Source organism: Myzus persicae, unplaced genomic scaffold, assembly GCF_001856785.1.
Source record: "Myzus persicae strain clone G006 unplaced genomic scaffold, MPER_G0061.0, whole genome shotgun sequence".
In the NCBI taxonomy this organism is placed as follows: Eukaryota; Metazoa; Arthropoda; class Insecta; order Hemiptera; family Aphididae; genus Myzus; species Myzus persicae.
This window is the reverse complement of record NW_019101675.1, coordinates 307646-314411: the sequence shown is the minus strand read 5'-3', so window position 1 is coordinate 314411 and position 6766 is coordinate 307646.

Genomic DNA, 6766 nt, shown 5'->3' with positions numbered 1-6766 from the left:
CCTTTTCGTTTTTTTTGTTGTTGTTAGACACGCTTAACACAGGACGTGGCACAGCGGTATGGGCTATTGTACAATTTAAGTCTATAAAGAATATCAATAACAATTCGTACAATAGTTATAAAAACACATTATATCATAATGATTTGCAATTTGATAAATAATGAAAACTTTTGAACAATCTTCAAACCACTCAACGATTATATTGAAGAATGACAAAACTGATGCTTATAGTTAATAAATTTGCAACTCAATTTATTGGCACCATTTATTTTAAACTTTGTGAATGCATTGTTATAATTTACTGTATTCGTAGTAAATATATTTTTACAAATAAAAACCTTATGATATTCTATAATAATTAATAAATGCTTTCGATAACTCCAACCAACAGAATGCGTAATCGCTTTTTAATTGGCTATTTTTTTAATGAAACAGTAGAATCGTTAATTGTTTTTTCCATAATATAGTTATAGCTACTGTGGTTTATTGATTAAATAAATTTTAAAACGAACAGTATACTCACGGTATGTAGAATATGTAATTTTGCAGTTGTGCATATTAATTTTAGGATATTGGTGTTGACGGTTGACCTATATATTATATATAATGTAGACAACACTTGAGCATGTTGTCACTTTGTGTTTTAAGTGATTATTCTTCATTATTCTTTCGTTAGACTATTTTTCAATAAATTAATGCTTGAATTGGTCACCGCTAACTGAATTATGATTTAATTGAATACGGCGCCCAAGAAATATGCGTTCTTGATATATAGTTTCATAATCATATACAATACATAATAGCCTAGTGTACTACAATCAGTACATTTATCTAACAAATATCTCAAACAAAGCATAATAAAATAGGCAGGTACCAAGAAGATAAAATACATGAGTAACCGGCAGCACATATAGCATTGGTCGAGAGTTTGTTTTTATTTATGTAAATATTTTTAATATATAATATAGGTGGTGTATCGATAACGTTATTTCAGTGAATAAAGAACATGATAAAAAACACGAACTACTATTACGATAATTGACTTTTACGAAAACCGAGTAGGACCAATAGAAACAACAAAATTATTTTTTTTGGTGAATAAGTTATAATGTTATACCGATCACGCAGATTGAATGAGACTATTTATTTTAAGAACCAGCGATCAGGAAATAAAGAATTCGAATTTCTGGTTAAAAAAAACTCTTTAGACCCACGATTAGTGATTTATAGCTAAAATAATATTCCGAGTGACATTCGATCGTCTTTCATTCTTCCATAATTGTGATTTTCCTTTTAGATGTCCAATGTTTTATATGGACGGGAATACAGTGCGTTAAAAACATGTTTGCCACTCTGCTGGTAAAAACACAAAGAACCCTGTTACCTATATACATTATACGTATATCATATGTTATATAAGTTCGTAATAAGAACACTATATACGAGATATTAATACGCTACACGTGTTACCTAAATGTACTCGGCTAATCTAGAAATATTTTTATCGATCGAATAATATGCATATAATGTTTTAATATAACTACCTCGGTGTATACAATAGTAACCTATAGGTTAGGTATATATGCAAGCAGAGTACAAACTCGATAAGACACAAAGCTTGGGGGTAAAAACATTATTGGGCGTTTAATACCACGCGTGAAAACGAATATGAGGTTTAACAGAGTAAAAAAAAAAGATTCCATTTCTTAACTTCTATACAACAAGACGTTAGCGTCTACACTATAATCACACACACACACACACACACACACACACGCACACACACTGGTAAATACATTGGGCGTTTCGGAAAGCACTCTCGAGGATATCATACACCTAGCGCCGAGTACTTACCATTCCCTCGGTCCCAACACTCAAAAATCAGCTTGGTGTATTCTATACGTAGGTATGCATATTTTTAACCGTCTCCATCTAGCATGTGTATATTATATACACAAACATATTTTAGGGGATCTATTTTTGGCGTTAGTTATTAATCAGTATGCGCACCTGACGGCTGACACTATATTAAAGTAGGACGTAGATTACACAACAAAGACAACTACATACAAGGTACGTACATGTCGCGTTTAAAATATCCACGGCACAGAGAAATATCCTTTATAATTTAATAATACTAATAATAATTATATAAATTATATGATATTATGAAGTATTGAAGTTAATATAAATTTAAAATTTTTAGATTAAATCTTGCTGACGATTGCCCATATTTGACGATTTGACGATAACAAACAGGTAGGTATATATACTATATAGGTACCCAATTGACTATTATTTAACGAGCAATCGTCTGTATAATGTTATAGCCGGTTCTACGCAGTTTATACCGGTATAATATTATGTATACCGTACGGTATACCTCCCGTACATTATCATAAAAATGCGAAACCGATACTTGCGGAGGCCAATTTTTAGAAAAAACATTTTACTGAACGATTCACGTCGATTCGTGTTAATAATTCTTTTAAAAATCTAGCGACCGCAGCGAGGGTGTTGAACTTTAAATAAGCAGGGAGTCGTTATCGTTTTAAATTGTTATTTGCTAGTGGATTACCAAAAAAACGATAAAATGTAACATTTCTGAATAACGAATTTAGTTTTTGATACAGCGCGGTAAGCACATAAGTATATAATGTACAAAAAGTAAGTAATTTCAGTTCCCATATAATATATTCATATTATAAAGGTCTGGAAACGTGATCTATATATTATTATGGAACACGGATTCAAAGTTTTCTCAGTAAAAGTTTTAAGGTGACCAGGGATAGGTCGGGCCAGGTAATTGCGAGCGCCAGCTGTTGTTCAAGCAGACCAATGTAATATAATATAATATAATATGTATAGGTTTGAGTGGCCTGACCAAAACAAAATACTACATATCTCGACGCAAAAATACCTAAGTACTGCCAGACGAGCACCGCGGTATACACACGTCGTCAGCTAAATGTTCATAATATAATAATAATAATAATAATATATGTAAAAAACCGTAGCATCATCGTCGTATTCTAATCATAAAAACGCATCCCCGACTTTGGCGCCTGTGCCTTTGTATATATACACGGCATACATAATATATATACACACACACACACACATAGTAGAGTCGCTGTAGTGTAAGTATATATATATGATATTATATATAATATATATACAAGTTCTACGTACCGGCGGCGGCGAGCTTCTCGAAGGGAAAACCGCCTCGGCAGTAACTATAGTAACACCCCTCGTATTGAATCCAATTTCTGTTCGGCCGGTTTTATCTCCTAAGCTACCCGTCGTCCCACTACCCCTCCGCCTGCCGGCCCGCCCCTCCGTCCAAACCATCCCCGTTCACCGCACGCCACCCGAAACGCCATTTTGTCTTCTCTCTCGTCGTACCCCCTCCGGAGGGTCGCCCTTCGCCACAACCACCTCGCCCCCCAACCACGAGCGCTTATATATATATTATTTTATTTTACTTTTTTTTTTATATACGTCTTCTTCTCTCGAAATGATTACCTCGTTCTCTTTTTCATCCCTTCTCCTCTTCGTGGCTATTTTCTATAATTTTTTCCCGGCGTTTTTCCTTTTTACCCGAGAGCCTGCAGCAGGGCTGTCTTTCGCAGCCAGTTTATATTTTGTTATTTTCTTGACTTCTGCGGGTTGTCCCGGATTTCGGAACAATCAATTCTACGGCCGAGGGGTGGAAAAAACGAGAGAGATAAAGAGGAAAACACGAAATATGTTCATACGAATGTGTGTGTGTACATTTTTGAAATATAATCGCAAATCACAATATACACAGGCCCAGCCCGGAATCGTCGATCCGATGAAGTGTGTCCCTAGTCTTAAAAAAGTTATTTGGAAAGTAAATTTTTTGTCACCTGGTGATCAATATTATACAGCTGTGTTACTTGTATAGTATTCACGGTGTGTTCATTTATTTGTAATATGCGTCGTCTATTAATGTTTTCAGATATTATGTAAATTGTTGATTGAACTGCTACAAGTTTCATATAGTGACGTATTTAATATGTAAGCAATGTCACAAAAACGGCATTAAAAAAAAAAAAAAACAATGATAAGTTTTTAATATTTGTACACATAAAAGTACTTTATAATATAGAACAATATATTGCTTGTGAAAGCACCACAAAAAAGTGCTTTAGTTAAGTTAATTGCAATTATATAAATGCAGTTAAAAACCGATTAATTTTTTCGATATAAATTATAATTGTTTACAATTTGAATCACGAATAAAGTATGATGTAGGTCTACGAGTATCTCGTAAACACGAATATCTTTTCATTCAAATATATTTTTTATAAGTGCATATTTCATATTAGTATTAATTTTTTGATGTAATTGTTGATCAATGGTTTCAATAATATTGAAATTCAACAAATTACTGAACCCTCAAAATAATTAGCACGTTCGACAATATATTGCCTAAGCATAACTCCTTAAAATCGTCATGTCACATACTATTCAATCAACATTTTAATAATATTATATTCGAGAGTGTGGTAAACATAAACAAATACATAGTTATGAAATCAACAGTTAGAAGTATTTCAGTTGAAATTTTAGTAAATAAAATGTCAGGGATTAAAATCGATTAATTAATGTTACTAATTTTATAATGATAGATATATTGTAACTTTAATTTCCTAACTTTGCCTACATAATAATATATTTAAGTATTATGACTGTATCTATTAAAATTATGATTCTTACTGCGCAATGTAATAATTTAAATATCATTTAACTATAATAATTGTTGAACGGCTTGAGTTATTAATCGAAGTAATCAAGTAAATTGAGATTGTTTTTTATAGCAAATAAAATAACCTAACAAGCAATGATTACTATCGTTTTTTTTGTTTAGCACGATGGGCTCGGTTAAATGCGTAATAATAACGAGGTAAGAAAAACAAAAGAAAAAAACAAGCCTTCGATAGATCCGTTTACGAAAAGGAAGATTTCATCGGCAATAGTGATAATAATAATAATAATAATAATAATAATAATAATAATAACAAAAATCTCTTGGCAGAGTGTTGCGGTGCGAGCGAATTTACTTAAAACGAACGACGACCATTCTGCGGGACTACGAGCTTATGCTAAATCCTCTGTACCTTAAGACCTTCACTTATTCCACGAAAGCCGTTTGTTTTTTTTCTTTGCGCGCCCTGTCGCAGGTTTAAATATATATATGTGTGTAGACCTCCTCCCCCGTTTCGTCGTTTTTTTTTTCATTTAGTTAATCGATTTGAAAACCGTAATATAAAAATAAAAAAAACAACACGTCGATACAATAAAAAAAAAAAAACAATAATGATAATCACAATAGTAATAATGTAATGTATACCCGCTAATTATTAAGTCACTGCCGTTTCGATGGGTATATGCGTTATTATATAGGTTTAATTGAAATCGGAGACATTAAAAAACACACACACACACACATTGGCTGTGTAATATATGTACTAACGCGGGCTAATGATATTATAATAAAAAGGGTTCGGTTATATTATTATTCCGACGTATTTAATGTGCTGCCGGGGTGTTAAACAAAACGACGCGTCACCATTAATTCGTTATTAACGGTCGGGCGGCCCCTAATGAACGGAGGCGAGTGTATATATATATATATTATACATTTATAGGACATAAGTATAGGTATGTATATGATATTATGATCTGACTGCAACCCTTTAAATAATACTATGGTTGATACGGTTTTGCGTGTATACTTGTTATGCATGTAAGTTTTACAATATAATCATTTCAAATTATCGGCGAAACTTTGGGGGTGCTATTAATATGTATTATAGAACCACTAAAGTTTAATTTTAGCAGTGACCTCGGCTGGCTAGTTTCAAGACGTTAGACATTTTGAAATTTTCGCCTTTTACAAATGTTATTATTATGATTAATGTCGCTACATGTTCGATTTAATTTTAAAAACAATATACCAATAATTGTATAATAAAAATCTAAAAAAATAAACCGACTGACAACTATAGACACCAATTTCAGCTTTTAACTTAACTCCCACGACTCACGAGTTATGACACATAACCAAATCAGACATGACGAACTAAATCGTTGAGTAATCAGCAGTGTCAACATAACAAAACATGACCTAAATTGGCCATTTGCACATTACTTTAAAAGTTTAAAATGCTTAAACTAAGGACACTCACGTAGTCACGTGGCACACGAAGTACCTACCTATATCTAGACATCTAGTAATCCTTACTGAGAGAATCCTAAAGAATCTAATTAGTCGCACCAGAGCTATAGTTTCATTAATACAATTTTAAGGACTCAAAAAAATGTCTTTATTTTTATATATTTCATTTTTTCATTATTTAGCTTATAATTTACCAAGAGGAAATAATACAATGTTTTCATTCTTTCTACCCATATTTTCTAAATGTTTACAAGAAAATCATTAGAAAATATGCTGATGAACTTTATTTATGTTCTTGTAGGGAGCTGGTGAATGTTGAGCATTACAATCACATTTTTGCCAAAACAAAATTATACTTAAATTGAATTAAAGTGCACTTTGTGAAAATTTTTTTTTACCAATAACCTAGTTATTTTTATAATATTAGCATAATTCATAATATATTAAAATTACAAAATATGTAACATATATATAATAAAAACAAAATTACACTATTAGATTTGAATGGTCAGTTGTCTACAGAGTAATTAACCAAGCATGATTACCTTTTTCATAACGTTT